Raw genomic sequence first — 22711 nt, forward strand, 5'->3', positions numbered from 1 at the left:
AGCAGGTCCAGCATAGCCTTTATTCTTGGGCTAATTTAGCCCCACCTACTGAGGTGTGACACTCCTGAGAACTCTACCCAATGCCTCATATATTACAAGGTCTCTGTATTCTGACTGGTAGGAGCAAGAACTACTTCTAGTCCTGTGTAAGCTCTAGGAATGTTTTGCGCTGTTGGTTCTTTCTTCCACCTTAGGGAGTTTCACCCAATGTATGTATTCATCAAAGATTCAGCGAACCTCTTTGCAGATCTCTGGAGCCTTTTGCATAGCTCCCCCACCTCTTACACTCATGCCACAAATTATATGTCTGTTTCCTCCACTTAGTAAGATAGCTGTGCTGTATTTGGGTTCTCTTTTCCTGTACCGTGAGCTGAAAGTACCCGCAGAGACTGAGTTGGGGCAATTGTAGGGTTGAACTCTTTTCTCCCTTCACCTAGGGATCACATTCTAATCTTGATTATTTTCTAATATTTGAAAAACATTGTTTCCTATATTTTTTCCAATTTACAGAAGAAAGGAAATTCCTATGGCAGTTAATCCTTTAAGTGTAGAAGCAGAAATAAAACATTTTACATGTTTGGGTTCATTTTTTAAATGTACATTTCATTTAATACTGTATCATAATACTGTTTCATTTCCCCCTGTTATTAGGTATCCTATTATTCTATCCTGAGGATGATCCATAATTTATTTAACTCCCCCCATATTTTTAGGTTATTATACTTGTTTGGAGTTTTCTACTATTTCAAAGAAGGCCATGCTCAACATTCTTGGGTATATATATGTTCAGTTATATCTTTGAGATATATTTGTTGAGGTGGGATTATTGGGTGGAAAATTTTAAGAATGTCAGTACCTTACAAAGGTGTTGCTTAATACTTTCTGGGAGGGTTGTACCGACTTCCCATTGGCACTGTGTGCGAGCGCTGACACTGCCCCACCCTCGGCAGCCCTACATATTTCATTCTTGGTGCGAACACATATTGAATGCAGTTACAGTGTGAGGTCCATTGCCAGGAAGAATACAGCAGAGCCTCTTCCCTCAAAGGGCTCGTAGGTGAGTGATAGAGAGAGACCATAAACCTGTCACCAGAGTGATGGATTTTGGAAGGGTGATCAAATTTTGCCTAGGAAGAACCCATGAAGGTGAACTACCTATTAAATATTTGAGGATAAGCAGTTTGTAATAAGGTCATTGAGAGAAAAATATTAGAAGGGCAAATAGTATATTTAAGATTACTGAAGTGTGAAGCAGGATTTACTGAGTGGTTTGGTTGGTACTAAGGGTGTGTTTGGAGTGAGAACGTCGTAGGAAAGAAAGCAGCATTGGAGGCAGAAAGCAGAGAGTGAAGGGTTCTGTATGGTCTTGAGCAATGAAACATACTCCAATGTCCTACATTTCGTGGTGCACTGAATCCTTATATGCGGTAAAACTGAACTTCTTATCATTGGCTAGTTTTTCTTACTCCTTATAAAGGTTTCCAGTGTCTTTTTATACCATGGGTCCTATTTCATCTGAGAGTTAACACCCAGCTTCTAAACATTGCAGCAACTCTTTTTTGTTGTTTAAGAGAGCAGGTTGGGACCTTGTCTGCTCTTGCAATTCTTTCGTGTCTTCTGAACAGCATACATTGCCCTCCGTGCAGGGATAGCCCTGTCTGGAGCGGTCTTCCATGAGCTGAACAAAAGACTGCTCTTTATGCTGGATGGATGCTCTTTTGAGGCTAGATCTCACTAACCCAAGCTCTGCCAGGGTAAAGGTCTTCTCCTGGATGTGCCTCATTAGAAAAAAGCAAATGATAGGTGTTTTGTACAGTAAAACCAAATATGCTTTAAGTGAAGCTAGCCATCACTCAAAAGAGAGGAAATGGAAAGGTGTTATGAACAGAGTTGACCTAGCACTTTGGAGATAGGCCTAATCCAGCCTATTGAGTGGTTAATAGGTTGAATGGCCTTGATGAAGTTACTTAGCTCTTTGGGCCTCTGCTTCTTGATTAATGAAATGACCTTTACATTTTCTGCTAATTCTAAACTTTGAGTATATAAACAAGGGTTTAAAAAAAGGAGTTAAAAGGATAAACCAAATTCCTTCATTTTGGATATAGAAATTAAATTGGTGTTTCCTATTAAAAGCAATGTTTAGTTGTATTTTGTAATGATCTAAGTTTGTAGATTACCAAAAACTTTAAATAAAATTCTAATTTTTTAACTAATTATCTTCTCACTATGAGGTGTCCATTTAATTTCTGAGCAAAATATATTTGGTTACTTTCCATTTATCTTAGATCCATAGCAGATATTTAACCTTGAGATATTTTACTAAGAACATAGGTAAATCAAGTGCTTAAATGCATGTCAAATATTTCCTTAAAATACCTAAAATTAGAAAAGTTAAAATCAGAACAGCTTTCCTGATTATGGGCATTCCTAGCCACTTTCCATTTCTACTTCTGCCATAATTCCAAGGCTTTTACTTGTCTTGCAGTTTGAGATGAGAGAAGAGGCTCTCTGAGGCTGTGTAATGTAATTTTTGTGTAAAGTTCTGTTAATCTGATACCTAAGTTATTTTTGTTTTAAATTGGCTTTTTTGTGTGCCATTTGGGTTTAAACTATAATACTTTTTTTAATGACTAGGAACATTTTGAGCCTTAAATAGCAGACTTGTGCTTGAGTTTTAGGCAAATACCTCTTCATAATTTGGACACTACTTGTATAGAGAGCATGTTTGACATGCCCCACCAATGACTTGGAGCCACTGGTATGAGATCACTTATAAACTGATGAAGTTATATCTACCAGTCCTTAAAAGGGATGGCCCTAGATTGTTATACTTCTAGGTATTCTAATTTTATAGTTTTTCATTAGCTATGTTTGCAGCTCTCACATTTTAATTGACTGCTTCTAATATGCTTTGTGCTGGGATTCTAGTTCCAGGAGTTTATTAAGATTATAGGAAAATCAGGAGATGTGGAATCTAAAGGTGTCTCAGAAAGGTCACCCTCTGTGACAGGTAAACAGTTAGGTGTAAGCACTATTTTGAATGATAGGGGGTCGTTCCACCAAGACTGTATCTGTAGGTGTGGAATAGAGTGGAGAGTTGGAGAAACTGGAATATGTCTAACGTATGAGCCCTGGGTTATTATTATTTAGTAAAGCCCGAGCTCCTAAAATTGTAGTAAAACTTTGATATGCAAATAAACAGATTTATCACTAGCTGATTTTTCTACTCAGGGTGTAAATCATAAATTTAAAAAAATTTGGAGAATTTTGGAATACTTAATAATCTTACTGAATTATCATGTACCTTTAGAAATTTCAACCCAACTGACCAAATTCCAAACAAAAATAGCAGGCAAAATACTTTCAGAGTAACTTCAAAGGTCTACATTATTCTTTAGTTGTAAAGTTTACTATGGCTTGTTATACAAGTTGAGTGAATACATTGCAGATAATTACTCCCCATTCAAATAGTTATAATTGAATTTGATGGAATAGACTGTATTATAATTGAGATCTATATCTCTTATTTAGATTCAAACATTAGAGTTTATTCAAGTTCCATGAGACTCATGTTCTGTTTCTTTGCTCATTTTGTGTTAAATGATGTTCTCCTTTGTATTGGACCCCAGGGCGGAAAGCATTGGCAACATTTGTTAGGCAAAAACAAGAGCCAACAATCAGTGGAAAGCATTGGTGTTTCAACTCAAGAGAAAATGAACACTTGACAGTTTGAAAAAGGTAGAATCAGATCTGGATGCCTCAGGTGGTATGGACTTTTAGGATATTGGTCCTCCAGTGATGTTTTTATACCATGCTATTTGTTTATAAATATCACGTACAGTAACCCAGAAAAACCACAGAGCTACAACATTATTGCCTATTCCCACCTCAGCTTAATTACTTTTTCTTTGTTCCATTTCATTGGCTTGGCCAGACAAAATTTAAAGCAGCGGGTTATGACCATATTTTGGATTGCATCCAAATCTATACATTTGTTGAGATTTGCTTAAATGTTTATGCCCATATCATAAGTTTATAGGCTTTGAAATTCTCTAGTCACTAGTATTTCCTTTGCCTTAATATTTGTTTTGTTACTTTTAGCATATTATGTAATGATTCATTGTACTTATAACAATAAACCAAAACAACAACATCAACAAACACAAACACAAAACTCCAGAAATCTATCATTAGAAAATGAATTATCCCTAGCCATAGGATAGAACCTAAACATAACTTGGAGGAGTGTTCATGACTTACATTTTTTTTTTGTTTGGGAGGTTATATTTTCAGCATTTGTTTAATGTGCAGTTATGACATGGAATAAAATAACTTAAGCTTTGCTGCATTTTGTTCTTTCACTAGTCATGCTAATGATTATTTTAAAATTGATACTGTTTTTACTGCATTGTCTTGCATAACTATTAAAATTGGGTTTAGTCTAGGTAGAAATCCCATTTGATCTTTTTATTGTTGTTAAACCCAATGCGAATAATAGTAAATGACTAACTATAATTTTTATTTGACTTTATTAAATTGGTCTTAGTATAGAATCTATATATGGTATTTTATCTGGAAATAAATAATAAAGATGGTAAACTCAAAATAAACTATTGAAATTCCCATGGCTTTAATTTTATGTGATGAAAATGAACTATCAAGGCAACACATGTAGCCTTAAAGTATAAGGGGGATAACTGGTAATGGAAAAATACAATTAAAAAATAATTAAAAATATAAATAAAAGTACTGTCATGAACATTATGCTTTTTAGCCCTTTTATTGTCTTTTCCTTTTGTTAACAGTAAAGGTTTTTAAAACAACTGTTTTGAACTCTATTGAACCATAATATAGAATTTTAAATGCTATAGGTAAATGCTGTCTTATAAATAAATTAGAAAAGATTGAAAACATGATTGAATGGTCAGTGTCTTGCTGGTTGTGGGAACAATTTAGCTTTTATTCTAAATGAATGTGTAGTGTATGAATTATAAAAAAATATAACAGTTTAAATGGTGTTTTAAAAAAGAAAGCTCTTGCCCTGGTTGGTGTGGCTCAGTGTATTGAGTGCTAGCCTAGGGATGTAGAGAAAGGTCACTGGTTCAATTCCCAGTGAGGGCACATGCCTGGGTCGCAGTCCAGGTCCCCAGTTGAGGGCGTATGAGAGGCAACTGATTGACGTATCTCTCACACATCAATGTTTCTCTCCCTCTTCTTCCTCCTTTCCCCTCTTTCTGAAAAGAAAATCTAAAAGAAAAAGAAGAAAGCTCACCTTGGTAGATACAGGGTTTGAAGGTGGCAATTGGTGGTGAGGGACTGGCTGTGGGGAAGACAGACATCACCAAAGGCTGACACAACGCTTTCTGAGGATTTGTTCCATCCTCATGTGTGGAATTAGATTCATGACCAAAACTAGATTCTGAAGCACTTGACAGTATCTAGGCATGAAGGTGTTTTGCCCATTAATTTAAAGTTTTGAAATGTAAATTTTAATTTTCAATAACTTCAAATCTAATTAAACACAGAAAGAAAAATATTAGACTTATAGTCACCAAAGTATTAACATGATTTATGTCTATATGATAGGATTATACATAGTTGTTATTTCCCCAAACTTTTCCATATTTTATAAAATCTCTGCAATGAATGTGTTTTATCACAGAAAAGTTAATTCAAAATGTATTTATTTTAATATGTTTTCTCTCATTATCACACAGGTACTATTAGCCTAAGTGTACTTTTACAGTTTTTGCATATAAAGATTTTACAATTTTCCTGTAGAATTTTATGTCTGTTTTGAAAGAACAACCTACATTTGGATTTTTATAAGTTTTGTATTAATGGGCACCAATTAATGAAATAATGTTAGGTATTTATAAGGAAATCTCTGACTGTGGACTGTGAAACTGTTTCATAAGCAAATCAGTAGAAAATACAGCCCTGATTCCTGTCTAACACTTCCCACCACACTAAATCTTTTTATCCTCTCCTCCCGTATTTTCTATAGTAGATGATGGTGTGTATCATCTGCCACCCAGTTGTTTGTATCAGAAATTTAAGAGTCATAATTGATTTCTTGTCATTCTTATTTCCTAGATCCATCAACAAATCGTGTGTTTTCTTTTTCAAAGTATATCTCATTTATGTCCATTTCTTGCCATCACCATTGCTTCTGCCCTAGTATACATCGTACCCTATCATCTCCTACCTGGATAGTGTGGGCAGCCTTCTAGCTGGTCCTGGACAGTGTGGGCAGCCTGCTAGCCAGTCTCTCTGTCCAATCCATTCCCCACACATTGTACTCGCAACACCACTTAAGTTCCTGCTAGGGCCTTGCTTTGGTCCTGGTTCCCTTTTAGTTTCCATATCATTTACTTTCTGCTCTTTAGCCCCACTAACCTCTGTGCTGTTTTGTCAATACATTAACCGCCTTGCTACTTTGAGGTCTTATGATGGTTGTTCCCTCTACTTGACTGTCTGTTGCTGTCTTTCCATGGCTGACTCCTTTAAACCCTTGAAATCTCACTTCCTAGCTTTTCTTCCTTCCTTTGGGAGGGCTGGCCTACAACCTGACCTAAACTAGCCATCTCATCTCACAAATCCTTTCTAATCACTTCACTCTGATTATGTCCTCTGTGGCACTTTCACAATTCTTAGTCATCTTTGTTTATTTTCTTGTTTTTTGCTAGAACATAAGCTTTGTGAATGCAGGGGTCTACCTGTCTTGTTCTTTGCTTTAATACCAGTAACTGGCTGAATAATAGATGCTCAATTAATAATTGTATATCAAAATAGTTTGTAGTATGTATGAATTTTTATATGGATCTTTGTACTAACTCTGTTTTAAAATAGAAATATAAAGAGGAACATTTCAGTTCTATTTCTTTATCTAATACAGTAAGGTTAATTTTTCTCCAGAGTGCTCCTACATATCTAGCGCATTTTATAGCAAATTAGTGAGGAGGAGGCAGATATAATGCCCTTTGACAGATGTGAAACTGACACTCAGATTAAATGTTTTGTGCCCATTTATATGCTGGTAAATGATAGGATAGAAATCATGGATACTTTAGTGTCCTTTGAATATAACATACTGTTGTGAAGGACACCCTGAGGCTTTAGGTTAAGTGATCATGGCTACACAGCTGGAACTCTTGAGAAGAGCAAGAGCTGGAGGAAGGAGACCTAAACAAAATGCTCCTTAGTTGCTTCTGTGGCTCTCTTTGCATTTTAACATGTAAGTCTTCTGAAACTAGGGAGACATATATCCATTTTTATAAAAAGTTATGATTCTATATTTTTAAAATGAGTTATATATTTTCACATTTAATAATACATTAATGTGAATTCTTTGAATATCATAGGCATTAGTTTTTTTTTTCAGGAAATATTTCAAATATGTCTTTCATATTTTGTAGCTGACACGTCTTTGAACACAGACATTGTTTATAAAATACACAAAGGCATCCATCCTTAGCACTTGTAATAAATGTAACATGAGCTTTTTGGTTTCCAGACATCACCTCTTTAACTCTGTTGCTATGGATTCTCATTAGTATTCCATGGGGCTTGTGTTGCCATAGAAAATGTGTAGTTGTAGAGGTGTTACCATGGCAACAGTCCACCATTATGTATTTTTCAATATTAGCTAGCTGGAGATGTTAGTAAATCTGAATGATGTTTGTTTAGGAGTCTAATAATGAAAAATAAAACAGAATACTTTAACATTCTAGTTATCGCCAACAGATATTTTAAATATGTTGTCTGTTACCCTTTATTCAGATAAATTAAATAGAAATGAGAGCTGCTTTAAAAGCTTGGTTTTAGCAGCCATTTAATTTAATCTCTGGAGATACTAAATATTTAAATTGCCTTAAATGTTTGTCATGCATATAAACTCCCATGTGATAACACTCCTTGCTAAATAAACAGAGGTTTTTGTTCTAACCATGGCTTCGTCATGACCTTGAACAATAGCAGCTCAGGTACATGTGAGAGACAAAGAGGAGGAAGAATCTTTTTTTGGTCTTTGAAATGGAACTCAGAAATACAGGAAATCACCTGGTGACTCATTGCTCAGTGCAGCTTTACAAAAGAAAGAAAAAAGCGGAGAAACTATTTTCAGTAAAATGGCAAATCCCTTGTTTGAAGAGAGGTTTTAAACATACTGTTCACAAACATTTTGGTATTGCCAACCCTTCAGCAATCATTTTGAAACCCTAGCCTATGAGAAATATCAGGCATATTATGTCAGTTATCTACAAATAACCTTGCTTATTTTTACCATGATAGATTGACACATTATTATTTTGTCACAGGGACAAGCAGAAAAGTGTTGTGATAATAATTCAGCAAATTGGATATATATTTGAGATTAAAAAAGACTGAACCTCAAGTTTTACAATTTTAGTTTTGTGATCTGGCCTCAATTGTTTTTAAAATTGCTACTATAGTCTGAATGTTGGTATCCTATGCAAATTCATATGTTGAAACCTAATGTTCAATGTGATGTTATTAGATGGGACCTTTGAGAGGTGATTAGTTCCCTTGTAAGAGAATAACATTAGTTCCCGTATAAAGGAGACCCCATAGAACTCTCTTGCTCCTTCCACCATGTGAGGACTCTATGAGAAGATGGCCGTCTATGAACCAGAAGACACACTGTCACCAGACATCAAATCAGCTGGCACCATGACCTTAACTACCTAGCCTCTAGAACTGTGAGAAATGTTTGTGGTATATAAGCCAAGCAGTCTATGGTATTCTGTTAGAGCAGCCTGAATGAACTAAGACAATCACCAAGGCCCTCTATGAAGTTGTGGGAAGACATTGGGACTCCTTGTTTTTGTTTTCTTGAGGCTGTGTCATATGGGAGCTCTCCAACAGTCTTCCACTGAAGCTTTTTCTTGTGGGACACGTGAATCTAGCCCCTTCTATGGCAGAGTAGGGGTTCAGCATAGAACCACGGGGTCATAATTCACAACATCAGACAATTGGCAAGCATATGACTCGCTCCTGGATAATCATGGGGCAGCTGAGAAATTAATGTAAAACCAAACAGTGCTTTGCCAAGTGCAGTTGCATAGAAGAAGTATGTAGAGTTTGGTAGAAACAGGACCCCGTACATAGAAAGTGCGATTTAGGTGTACATTAATTAAAGTACAAAAAAGTAGGACGTGTGGGATTCAGAGTCACCCAGCTGATGATGGCTACCCAGAGGGCAAACTCCAGACTAAATCAAAGATTAATTCATGTCAAAGAAGTCAGATAAACAATGCCATAAATAATGAGCTTCTTTTCTTATTTTCAGATTTAAAATTACATGCAAGACATTGGCATAACATTAGTAGCCTTTGCACCATCTACCAAAGATTGCATTTGCTCAAAAGCCCACTCAGACTCAACAAGGATTTATGAACCTTAATCTTTATGATCTGCAGTCCCTCAGTCCTGTATAGAGGTGTTTGGCAGCATAATACAGGTGCCCTGTTTTTTAAATGGCAGAAGATAATGAGGTTCAATAGAATTTTTTATGGTATATTATCTTCCTTTACCTGCTTTGTTCCCTTCTTGGTGGATTTTGAGTAAATGCTTAACAGAAAACTTAAACTGAAGATAAATACAGTTTTTCTAGAGGTTGCTCTTTGATTTGATAATTTCTTGCTGTAGTTAAATTAAATTCATCTTATGGTAATGCATAAGGTTCTCTATTTAAATTGGGTTTCATAGCTAATCCACAGTCCTGATTTGAACTCTCTTGTTTCTTACCTCCTGTGGCCCCAGACTACATGAATAAAGCATTTACTATTTCTCATTCATTGCTTTCAAACTTTTCTTTCTTCATTCCTTTGCCTTTCCCCCTAAACGTGGTAAATCTCAAAGCCCTGACCTTCTCTGGCCTGTTTTTAGTTTTGTAAGTCCCCTCAGCCAATTTCATGGCCCCACTTTTACTCCTATGAGGATGTCTTATAAACCATCCCGACATCATCCTGGTCTCTTTTGAGCCAGTCCTTGGTCTATACACAGGGTTTGCACTTGAGGACACTGCCAAAACCTCGAATGGTCATGTGACCCCAAACCCTCTGTACTTTTTAACACTCCCCACTAGACCCCGTGACCCTATTCTCATTGTCTTTTTTAAAGCAATTTTATTTATTTTACCTTTTAGAGAGAGGGAAAGGGAGGGAGAAAGAGAGGGAGAGAAACATCAGTGTGTTAGAAAAATATTGGTTGCCAACTGGTTGCCTCTTACAGGCCCACAACCAGGGATCTGTCTGCAGCCCAGGCATGTGCCCTGACTGGGAATCAAATTGGCGACCTTCTGGTTTGCAGACTGGTGCTCAGTCCACTGAGCCAGACAGCCAGGGCTTCCATTGTCTTTTAAAATGAATGAGTCCTCCCACCTTTGAAATTGCCAGGCTTACTAGTGTGGCACAGACACCAAGGCCCAGTGTTTTTGAAGATCTGTGAGATGAGTACAGTTAACAGTAGGCATGCCGATGCTTTACTGCAGGGGGTCCAACCGAATAGCTGTGAGTAGGACTGACAAGGCCCCAGAATTTTGATGGGAACAAATTACTTCATTTCAGTAATCTCTAAGTTAAAATCTAGCTTTTTCTTTAATTATGGGTGTAGGTAAGAAGCTACAGTAGTATTAATAGCAATTATGAATATTTTCATATTATGGTACAGTTGTTAAAATATCACAGCTACTTCAAAATTACAGTTGTTATTAGACCTGCCCCTAGATTGTACAATTTAATACATTACTATAGAAGCCTTTATTTGATCATAAATTTGTTTTTAAAAACATTTTGATAACTGCATTTCACTACATTTGGTGTCTTTAGCAATCCTATTTTATTTTATGCCTTTAAAAGCCTAATTCAAGGCAGGCTCCAGAGGCTTTATGAGCCAGCTGAAGTGGTCCATGCTCTACAATACAGTTAAGAACCCCTGCTTTTCTATAACGTGCTCATACAAAATCTGACAGTCACTATAAACTTTGAATGGTACAGCTTGTTTATTTATTTATTCATTCAGCATTTTGAAATACCTGTTTCTGTCCCAGGCATTATTTTAATCAATATTTTATCTCACTTTTTAAAACCAATATGCCATAATTTTTTTAATCCTAACCCAAGGATATATTTATTGACTTTTATAGAGAGGGGAAGAGGGGAGGAGGGAGAAGGTAGAGAGGGAGAGAGACAGAGAAGGAACATGCCCTGACTGGGAATCAAACCAGCAACCTTCTGGTTTATGGGACGGTGTTCCAACCAACTGAGCCTCCTGGCCAGGGTCCAAACTGCCATAACTTTACAAGAATCATAACTCTTTTGAAAGATTTTTAGCATAGCAAAATAAAAATTAAGAAGAGGATTATTCTGTGAGCACTTGTGTGTGTGTGTGCATGAGTTCATTTCTTGTGTGAATGCAAATAACAGAACTAAGCAGGCTTGACAGCAATTTATCAACCAGGATTAGAGTGAAGATATTAATAAGCTGGAAAGGTGGAGATAGGTAGTGAGGGGAGAGGATGATCAGGTATAATCAAAGACCTGACTGAGCACATTATCCTTAGTGGCCCCTTACATATAAATGAGGTACTTTGGAAAATAAATGAATTTTGATCATCTGTAGCCACATAGCAAAATGTTCTCAGGCTCTTTGTGTTATCTGGGGATTTTAATTAGTTATACTTCTTACTTCCTGACCTCCATTGTCTTAGAGCATCATATGCTTTCTAAATAAAGTAGCTAGGGAAGATGATTTAGTTGAATTATAGTTACTGTTTTGGAATTCAATTATCTGTTCATAACAACACACTCCTAAGTGCAGTGACCGAATAGTTTATTATCGCTGCTGGCTCCAAGGGGTGCTTGCCTGGGGTCTCTCCTGCCATTGCAGTCATGTGAAGGCCCCACCTCTCTGTATGCTTATGGTGGCTTCTTCATTCACATGTCTCATGCCTCAGAGTTCTACCTTGTGGCCTGTCTCTCGGTAAAGTGACCTGAATTGCTTTATAAGGTGGCTCAGGTGCCAAAAGGCAGGAGGTCGGGCCTGTCTGTCTTCTTCAAGGCCAGAACCACAGTGGGCACAGTATTGAAACACAACCACTCTGGGTTCTATTGCCCACCACCAGAAAAAAAAATGTGAATCCCAATGCCAGAGTCTTATGAGAAAGAAAGGAACTATTTATTTAAAAGTTAGACAGATTTAGAACAGTGGCGGAATTCTGTTCAATCCCACTCCCTTAAAAACAAAGGAAACACTCACAGACACACATAGTCCTGGCCCCCTTTGCCAAACAAGGCCAGTCAGAGGTACCATCTCTCAGGAAAAGATATGGAGGTCTGTAGCTTAGCTAGGCAAATTCCCACTTTAATGTTCTGGCTTCTTCTAGTCCATGCTTGGCCAGGCTCCCACTCTTAATCCAAAACCTCATGTCCCCTCATGGTGGGCTGGTGAGGGTCCTTCTGCTTCCTTTCAAACCATGTGGCCAAGATCCCTGTATGGTTGAGAGAGAGAGAGAGAGAGAGAGAGAGAGAGAGAGAGAGAGAGAGAGAGAGAGAGAGAGAGATGAGAGAGAGATTGATGCTCATGGCTCTCCTACTGTCCTTCCAAGCCACATGGTTCAGAGTTCTTCTCCTTCCCAAGCCACATGGGTAAGTCCTTATGACTGACCGATGCTTGATTTTAAATTTTCAGCACGGATCTTCCTCCGTAACCCCATTTCCAACTCCTCCTGGAAAGGATTACGCCTGCCAGTATTCTGGTTTCTTCTGCCTTAATTGGCTGCTGCTGTTAGTCCAGGCAAACATGGTCCCATGACATAGGGCAACCACGTCCAAGCCTCTTGCCCAGGTGCAGTAACCTGTGGACCATCTCCAGCTGCATCAAGGTTAGAATCACGCCCATCTCCCTGACTCTGAGTGCAGTAGGCACAGCTGTAAGCATTACTAAAACACTGGCCAAGTTCTTTAGGTATGCAGAGTAACTCCCAATGGTCCCATTCTGCTTCCCCTTCCCCTAGCCCTTTTAGTGGGGTTTTTGGGGTTTCTCAACCTACATTGCATCCTGAACCTAATTTCACACCCATTTCAGTATTGCTTATACCATGTTCTGTTGACCACACAAGATCCAAGGGGTGACAGGATAGAATCTGCCTCTCAGTGGGGGCATTGGCCTATGGGCACATGGGAGGAAGGAACTGGAGGCACCCACAATCTCCTTTCCCGTTTCACCTTGCTTTCCTTCTCAAACTAGCTCTTCCTTCTGATTTCCCAGTTATCATTTATAAATAATTGAATTGATTTCTTTCAGGCTAACTCCTTTTAGTTTCATATATCTAATTACATCTCCATCCATTTTCATTTGTTTTTTCTTTGTAGAGCTCTAGCATTCATGGTTTTGCAGTTCCACCTGTGTTTTTTATGCTACCATAACTTTCCCCTGCACCATTATGGAGGGTGTTATTGATTGTTTTAAAGTTTTGAGGTCCCCAAGACCACCCTCACTTCTGAAACCAACTGCAAGTTTGGGTTCCCATGATCACCCACTAGGAAAACCCCCAGAAGTCTGGAAGTTGTCATATGCACAGTTACAGTTTGCTACAGCGAAAGGACACAGATTCAAAACAGGTGAGGGAAGAGGCAATAGATTAGGGTCCAGAGTAGTTGCACGTGCTGCACTTCCATTGTCCTCTCCCAGTAGAGTCATGCAGATGCTCCTTCCAACCCTCAGTAACAATGTGTTAAAACACACATGGACTATTGCAAACCACAGAACTCACTTGAGCCTTATCCAAAATTTCCACTGATGCCAGGTCACATTGATTTGGTTGATCACAAAGACATTGCTGACTGCTCTCTTGGTTAACCTTAGTCTTTAGTCCCTGCTGAGATTGATCTGATACCAAGCGGCTACAAGCACTCACCATAAATCACATTAGCATAGCATCTGTGGTGAGGCCAAAGCCCCAGTGTTAAGTGAAATCACCTTTATTAGGCAGGATAGTCCAAGGGCTTAGAGGTCACTTCCCAAGAGTAAGGGTAAAAGCTAGGTCTCTGTTCAGGCAAGGTTAACCTTTCACTGTAGAGTTACTTTATGTCTTTCCATCTCCATCCCACCTAACATGTTCTTTCCAGATAAACCTAATCAATAGCCCACTCATGTCACTTTCCTCCTCAACAGCCTGTGATGTTGTCTCATACTTTTGTCCTTATGTTCGGTTTTACAGGTGGTTTGGATTACAAATTCTCTCTTTTCTTGGCCACATTGAAGGGATCCCAAATCACATAACCACCCTCTGTTTTCCTAACTGGTCTTTCCTTGCTGTCTTCTCTTGTCTGTTCAGAATTCTTGTGGTCTCATCCAGGTGTCCCACTGTCAAAGCCTTAGTTGCTTAAAATAGATTTATTTCCATCCTCTTTGGATACCTTTCCCCATGCATCTCCATGATACTTGCTATGATCTGCCTTGCATTGAAGTTATTTTTGTTCATGTCTCTCTCTTCTTTAGAGAGCAACCTCCTCATTCCTCTTCATATTCCCTGCAGAGACCAAGATGATGTATGAAAACTGGCGGGGACAGAATAGATGCAAAATTTAATTCCTGTCTTTTGGAGAAGCTCTGACAAGCATTTAACATCACAAGATCAAACACCTTAACGTAGTGGCTTCTCTACTGTACTTAAGCACCAAATGAACGTTATGGGTACTAGGTACTCTTAGGATCCATAGTGTGCTGAAGTGGTGAGGGGACTTCTTTTTAGGATTTAGTTGTGCTTTAACGAACTGAATTCACATGAGCAGATACACATTCATATTGTGTTTCTTGGTCAGTTTGTAACATTTAGTGCTGTGCATAGAGATCAGTGATTTGGGGGAATCTAATCTGAAGGGTTTGAATGGGTCGTGTAGTTCCAGTGTCAACAATAATCTTACAGAATTTGTGAACTTAACTTCAGTTCTATGCCCTCTCTTTTCTCTTATATTAAGCCTTCTTTCTCCACCCCACCAAGATTCCAGTACGCCTTACACAGAGAGAGACAACTCTTTTAGTGCATTGATTAATATAATCATTCAATATGTGTTTAACAGACTTAGCAGACACAGTGCCAGGTATTGGGGATACAGTGAACAAGACAGAAATAGCCTTTATCCTTATTTTCTCACTTAGAAAAGATTTTAAAAGTCTAAGGCTCATTTTCTGTTGGTTTAATTAACCTCTAACTCAGTAATTTTCCTATTGTGTCTGTGAAACAAGAGAGCTAAGTGGATGACATCTGCAGCTGCTAATATTTATTGAGCACTTACTATGTGCTGAGCACTCTGTGTGCATTACCTTATTTAATCTGAACAGTTCTTTGGGTAGCAACATAACCATCATTCTGTTGAAGATGAGGAAACTGACGCTAAGTGTCAGGTTTGCCTACTCCAGAAGTTGCACTTTTCAGCACTGTGTGATAGGTTACTACTACATTAAATAAGCCTTGCCACCTTTTGTTGCAGTTGACTTTGATCTAGCATTTTATTCTAGCATAGTGATGAAACATAGCTCTTGCCTGATTGTGTTAAAATTTACACTTTGGGTTACCATTGCATTATCATCTGAATACATGGATCAAATGTGTTACCTGTCCATAGCAGTAGTTCTTATCTTTGTTCTTTACAGAGCATTACTATATTGCTTAACTATCATATTGGGGGAAAAATAGAATAGATAATGTTAGAAATATTTTTTTAACTAACTTCAAGTTGCTAAGGAAAATTGAGGCACTTAGAATTTTCTGGTAGTTCATTCTAAGTACATTAGTTGGTCTGAGTTCAACAAGTGAATTATGATTCTTCTCAACAAGTTGGCTGACTTGCAGTGAATCACATGACTCCAGATAGGTCTGGGATGTTGGTTTATCAGTGACAAGTTTTTTCACTAATCTCCATTGTAAGACTATTATGAATGTTGATTGTTTTATTCAAGTGTATTTGAATTGATACATTTGGAGAACTATACTTTTTGAGGTTTATAACAGGCTTATTTCCTGAAGGAAATAAAAGTAAAATGTCAAATTCAAGACAAAACAATCTAGAATTTTAATTACCCAAAGCGGTAAGGGAGATAACGTTGCTTTTAAGAAAGTTCTTACTGTTCTAGTGCTTCTTTCCCTAAAGATTTTCAGGTTGCTTTATTTCATTAAGTACTTCTCTTAAATGTAGTGGTGCATCTATGAGTGTAAGTGAACACATTATATTTTGTTGTCTTTCATGGTTGCAATGGAGAAATTTTTTAAGTACTTTTTTTCTAATTTAACCAGTGTTATTCCAATAAAATAGATTGAGGGCAAGTGAATAGAATGGCTAAGAGTAGGGCTCTGAAGACAGAATTGGGTTAGAATGTTGCCTCTGCTATATGTAAGCCATGAAACTTTGGGTAGTTTAATCATTCCAAGTGTCAGATTCTTCATCTGTAAAATGGGAACAATGATAACTCCTACCTCATATAGTTTAAAGGATTAAGAGTGCTGTGTGCTGGGCATGTATTAAATGCCCAATAGCTCCAGAAGGCAAGTTGCTGTTTTATGTGTTTTTGAGAAAGTATCCGTTTTCTTTCTTTTTATTTATTCAAACAAATCACTACTTTAAAATAATAAGTGGTCTTGGTGATTAGCATTATTGCTAAATAAAAGCAGCTAATTCAAGAAAGAATAAAAAAACAACAATATGGCTAATTTTCTCTTATATCTTATTTTCAAGATGTCATACTTGATTCCAGTGGTCAACAGGGAAGAGTTTTGAATTCATACTTAATTCTTAATGTCAAGTTAAAATCCTTTGGAAACTACAAGTTGCTGAAATTCTGTAGACAATGGAGCCACACAAGCAGGGTTCAAATCTAAGTTCTGTTACTTTTTACTGTACTTTGGGCAAATAATTTACTTTCTTTGGGCCTCAGTCCCTCGTATGTGTAGTGGAGATAATAAAAGTACCAACCTCATAGGGTTGTTAGGTGTAGATCAAACCAAATGATACTTGTAAAGCCTTTAGAACAGCACTTGGTAAGCACTATGCAGGGCTTAACTCATTATTTTACATCAACATTTTTTAACTGATGTGCTGTGGCACACTGCTGTGCCATGAGAATGTTTAAAACATGCAATACCTACCTAGTCAGGGGCACTGATCTTTTTTCCCTTATCTTGTCAAATGAAAAAATGGCAGCAGCCAACATAGCAATAACTTTCTGGTGTGAGTGAATCAAAATTATACTTATTTTGTGTCAGATGGGCAAAAAATATAACACATTTTTTGGTCTGCCACAGAATTTTAGTAATTAGTTTATGTATGCCATGAGATGAGAAAGGTTGAAAATCACTGTTTTATATTGATGGTACTAACACAGCTAAACTTTATTTTCACACAATAAAATGGTGAGTATGCATTTTGAATCATGGATAGAATAGTTCTTTATTATTGTAGACTTTGACTAGCTGGATATATACATGAGAAATAAATCAGTTATGGAAAAGCCACAAATTCAAGATATCCTTGGAAATAGAGCCATTATTTGAAAGAAACTACTCATAAGATTGTATACAGTTATTGAAAATGGTGTTCAGTCTGTTTTATTTAGCATTTATAGCAATGTAATAACCTTTAATTCTGCCTCTATAAGCTCAGGCATGATCTGACCTACATTTTCCTGCTTGTTACCTTAAAAGATAGTTCAGTCTAGGAAGAAATGAGAATTGCATGGGACAGTCTCGATTTAATTACCCTGGACTTGAGAATAGTCTTGTTGGAGAACAGTTGCTGAGAAATAAAGCATGATTGCCTCTATGGCTGCAATAGAATTATAGAAATTTAGTAACCAGTGGTTCTAGAGACTGTGGAGTCAGTATCAGAGAACAGGAAGAATTTTGAATTCCACAGTAAAAGTCTCGGTTCAAGTCCTGTTGCTGCCACTAACTGAGCATATAACTCTAGGTAATTTGCTTGTTTCTTGCTTATCAGTTTATTCTTTTATAACATAACAAGGCTGCCCTGCTGTTCTCATAATATAACATGTGAAACCTTGGGACGTGTGATTGTGCCTTTCATTTTTATTACTGTCAAGACGAGAGTGAACACTTAAGCCTTTTTGCTTCACAGTGAAGCCATGGATATGTGGTTGGGCTATAAGAAGAGACAAGGAGATAGGATATTTTCTATTTAAATTCTATTCAACTAAATTTAATTACAATTAATTTAATTCTATTTAATTTATTCTAAATTTTTTCAATATACCACTTTTCTTCACAGTGTATGATTTTGACATGTTTGGCAGAATGAAAACAGGGAGGATGAACATGGCTGGGGGCTGGGTCCGGGGAGAGGACAGGGTCTTTAGGTGAAGCTGGTTACCAGAAAAAGGTGTGTGTGGAGGTTTGGTTGAACCTTTGCATCCAGATGAGGTCTTAGCAAGACTCTCCGGCCTTTTCTGGAGAGAATAAGGGAAAAGATTATAGAACCACTATGGTTTTTAAATTTAAAAAATTTTTTTTAGTGCTGAGGAGTTTGGGAGGGGCATCTGAGGTTCCTATTAGGGAAAAGGAAGAGAACTGGCCCATAACGGAGCTTTCTCAGAAGGCAGCGGAACTGACCTAAAGAAAATGCATGCCCTGGATGATTTCATTCTAGAACACACTGTGATCCCTTTGACTGAGGTTCCTAGAAACTGAAACTTTCTTCAGTTCTATGATTTTCTGTCGGTTTTTCAACAGTTGTTCAAGTTAAATTATCCTAGAGCTGAAGAGAAAGACATGTATTTATTTAGGATCAGGCCAATAGAAGGAAAACTTGCCTTTCTAAAATGGCATGTTCATGGTCAGAGCTTGGCTGGTGCCCATGAGAAAGCAGGTGGCCCATCTTATTTTGATTTCGTGTTTGCTCTACCAGCCACTCAACCCTAATGGGCCTGTTGGGAAGACAGAGGTCAGGAGGTGCCACTTAAACCCCCTACTCTGGCTCTGTCCCTCTACCCTACTTTTATCTCCATCTCACCTGCTAACTTTTTCCAAGAGTTTCAGTTTTGCTTTAGGGTTTGTGCCCTAAGTGGCCCAAAGCTTCTCTCTAACTAAGCAGATGCCTAGGGAGGAGTCCCACAATATCTGTGGTATTCTGGCTAAATTCATTCTCAACGAACATTGATGAATACTGAAATGTTTTGGCAGATGGTAATGGATGATCTCCATTTCTTCAGATCAGCTGAGGTATTAGCCATTTTTTAAAGGACTTTATTTACTTATTTTTAGGGAGAGGCTAAGGGAGGGAAAAAGAGAGGGAGAGAAACATCAATATGTGACAGAAACATTGATGGGTTGCCTCTTACGCACCCCTGACCAGGATCTGGCCCACAACCCAGGTATGTGCCCTGTCCAGGAATCAAACCAGTGACCTTTCAGTTTGTGGGATGATGCCCAACCCACTGAGCCACACCAGTCAGAACTAGCCATTCTTTTATGATATTACTTTTATAAGGAGGTATTTTTTTAAGGTCTAAATGAATGTATATGGTTAAGTTTGGGACAAAACGTATTGCTGGTTGGAGACTGACTATATAATAGGGTGGTACCATGGTCTCCTTGGAAAATAAAGAAGCATTGAAACCAGACAACTTGGATGTGTATTTGGGCTCCTCTATGTACAGGTTATATGACTTTGGGTAACTCATGTTACCTCTCAAATATAGTTTCCTCTATGGGATTGAGATAAAAAAAAATAAGAAGGATGTGTCTTTAGTATTCTAAGGGCAACTTGTTTTAAGCCCGTAACCAACTCAAACTCAATGATCAGACTCTAGAATCTTTAATATTTTAATCAGTTAAAAGACAAGGATATCTGTGTTCAGATGAATGTTACTTTAAAACATTGTTTATGGAAGTTTTGGGCTATGTAATAAAGCAAGTCAAAAAGGCAGAAAGAGATAATTGTGGGAGGAAAAAAGCATTATAAAAAAAACTGAAATGAAAGTGATTTAGGCTCATGTAAAGAACAAACACATGAAAATAACCAGGAAAATTTAGAAAAAGTGGTTGTGGAGATATTTCTACTACCAGATATCTGTTTTAGCACATTCACATTCTGAGTACAAGCATTGACAGATGGGTCAGGGGAGCAGAAAGAGAGAACCCTGACTCTGGTACCCAGTGCTTGACTCACTGAGCACATGCGCTGTGCCAGGCATAAAGTAAGTGCTTACTGTAAATTATCTAGTTTAATCCTTACAACAAACTGTAAGATATGTATTGTTATTTCCATTTTACAAATAAACTAAGGTTTAGAAAAGCTAAAAAAGCTTACCCAGGTGTCAAAACTGACATTAGACCTCAGATTGTACCTCAAAGAAACCGCTCTCAAAGGGACTCTTATACAGATGAACCAAGAAGGAATAAGTGATTTTACCAGTTGTGTTGGGAAGAAGGCTGATAGAGTAATCAGAAATCACGTTAAGTACTCACCTCATGCCATACGTACAAAAAATTCTACACATTGAAATGAATGGATCCTAAAAGATGAAAAGATGATTGCAAGATTGGAGGGCAAGTGAAATAAAATATAAGTAACTATTTAATTGAAATTGAACAGGGGAAGATCTTTCTAAGCATAGAAGTCATAGAAGAAAGAAAAGAAATTATTGCTATATTTACATAAAATTTAAACTGTGCATCAAAAACCATTATAAACCAAATCTAAATGTAAATAACAGATTGAAAAGACAAATCAAGATATTTCTACAATTATGATATACAAATTATTAATATCTTTATTGTATAAAGAGCTTTTACAAATCAATAAGAAAACCACAAACTTCCTAAGTAAAAATAATCTAAAGCAATATACAGGATAATCATAAATTCAAAAAAACGCTCAGAAGTAAGAACAAGAAAAATAATGAAAATTCAGAATAGACACCATTTTCACTGTGAAAATGTTAAGCTACATTGGTGAACGTTTGAGAAATAGGAACCAATCTGCCCTGCTAATTGTCCTTTTCATGGGCAAATTATAAACATGGAAAAAATTTATGCCTTTTCTTCAGAAATTTTATTTTCGTAAATTTCATTTAAGGACATTAGCAGATAAAATGTCAAGATTTTTTACAAGCATATTATGATGTTAGATTCACTACACAAAAAGAAAAACAACTTATATAATAAATGTTAGAAAATGTTTAAACAGATTTTCCCTTGTGAATATGAAGACTAGGATACAATTATTAAGATTGTGTTTTAAAGACTATCATATCTAAACATGATTCATGGTTAAGAGACAAAGGCAAGATATAGTGGATACATGGCACAATCCTAATCTCATTTAAAAATCCTTGTGTGTAGGACTGTATATATACAAAGGAAACAGCAGAAGATACTAATTTTGTTCTCAGTGATGTGATCATGATTGGCTTTTGTTTTTTTATGTTTTTCATATTTTCTCCAATGACTACATATTGTTTTTATGGTTAGAAAATGTTACTGAAGTTACTGAAGTGACCATTTTGTTACTAAAGTACCATATTTTTAGACCATAAGATGTACCTAGGTTTTAGGGGAGGAAAATAGGGGAAAAATTTTGAAGCAAAAAATGTGGTAAAATATTTAATAACATAAATAATATAATAGTTCACCAGTGTAAATGTAAACAGAACTCAACAGCAGCATTAACAATCATTATTCCTCCTGAATTGGGGGGGAGGGGGTGCATCTTATAGTTTGAAAAATAAGGGAAACCAAGAAGTTATTGTGAAAGTTAAATAGGAACGTGTGGCTGAGATAGCAAGAATAAAGTAAGGTTTTAGAAATGTTTATTTTCTTCTATTTTCTTTATTGGAACCTCAAAGAGAAACTTCAAATTTCAGATTTAATTCTTTATGACTTGGTAGTGGATTTATAAAAACTGAAAAGATCAAATAATTTTTGAGGTGTCAATTTATATAGCTTTGGTTGCATTGAATTAACTAGTGCAAGCTGTGTTACAGCTAAATGTACAAAGTAGATTTTTCCTTTCTTCACATTTTATGTATTTAAACTTTGGTGCCAGTTGGAATAATTTACATCTTGCACATGGTACTGTGTTGTAATCAATAATGCGTTTTTGCCAGATGGAATAAAGGTAGCATTGTGTAGAAGTAGAAAGTCAGTCCTAACCTTCACCTTGAAGTACCTTTACTCAGAGTGGTGCTTATTTCTTATATGTATCCTTTAATAAAATTATAGGTACCATATTATCCCTTGCATAGTCAGGGTTTTGGCTTTTACATGCCTTATTTTGGACCTCAATAACCAATATTTAGTGTAATGGAGTTGGAGAGAGAAAATGGGCTTGTCATAATAAATGCGAAGGAGAATGGTATGGGAAAGTGTTTTACTATGCCAGTGTTTTCACAAAGAGGAAAATAATTTTTGCATTACCTTTATTATAAAGGTTAGAGTTGTATGTCATGGGCATATTTATTTTAAGTTCAGGGTCATATTTTTTGTGTATTTGGCAACTTCATGTCTAAAAATTCTATTCAAATAATTGTTTTTGTTACAGTTGTCCCTCTTCTTTCCCCACTGCTCCCCACTCCCACAGTCATTCCCCCCCTTTGTCCACACCCATGAGTCCTCTATTCGTGTTCCTTTAATTTCTTTATCATGTAGTTACCTAAGTATTTATTGCAGACTTCTTTT

At 36.9% G+C, this 22711-nt stretch overlaps 1 protein-coding gene across 1 annotated transcript in view; it reads left to right on the forward strand.

Annotated features, from left to right (window-relative positions):
- LOC123821183 (leucine zipper putative tumor suppressor 2-like) overlaps window positions 1-22711 on the forward strand; it is a 170515-nt gene that overhangs the window by 110274 nt on the left and 37530 nt on the right. The gene's annotated exons all lie outside the window — the stretch shown is intronic.

Source organism: Phyllostomus hastatus, unplaced genomic scaffold (assembly GCF_019186645.2).
Source record: "Phyllostomus hastatus isolate PE091 unplaced genomic scaffold, TTU_PhHast_1.1 phas_contig_38, whole genome shotgun sequence".
NCBI classification, from domain to species: Eukaryota; Metazoa; Chordata; class Mammalia; order Chiroptera; family Phyllostomidae; genus Phyllostomus; species Phyllostomus hastatus.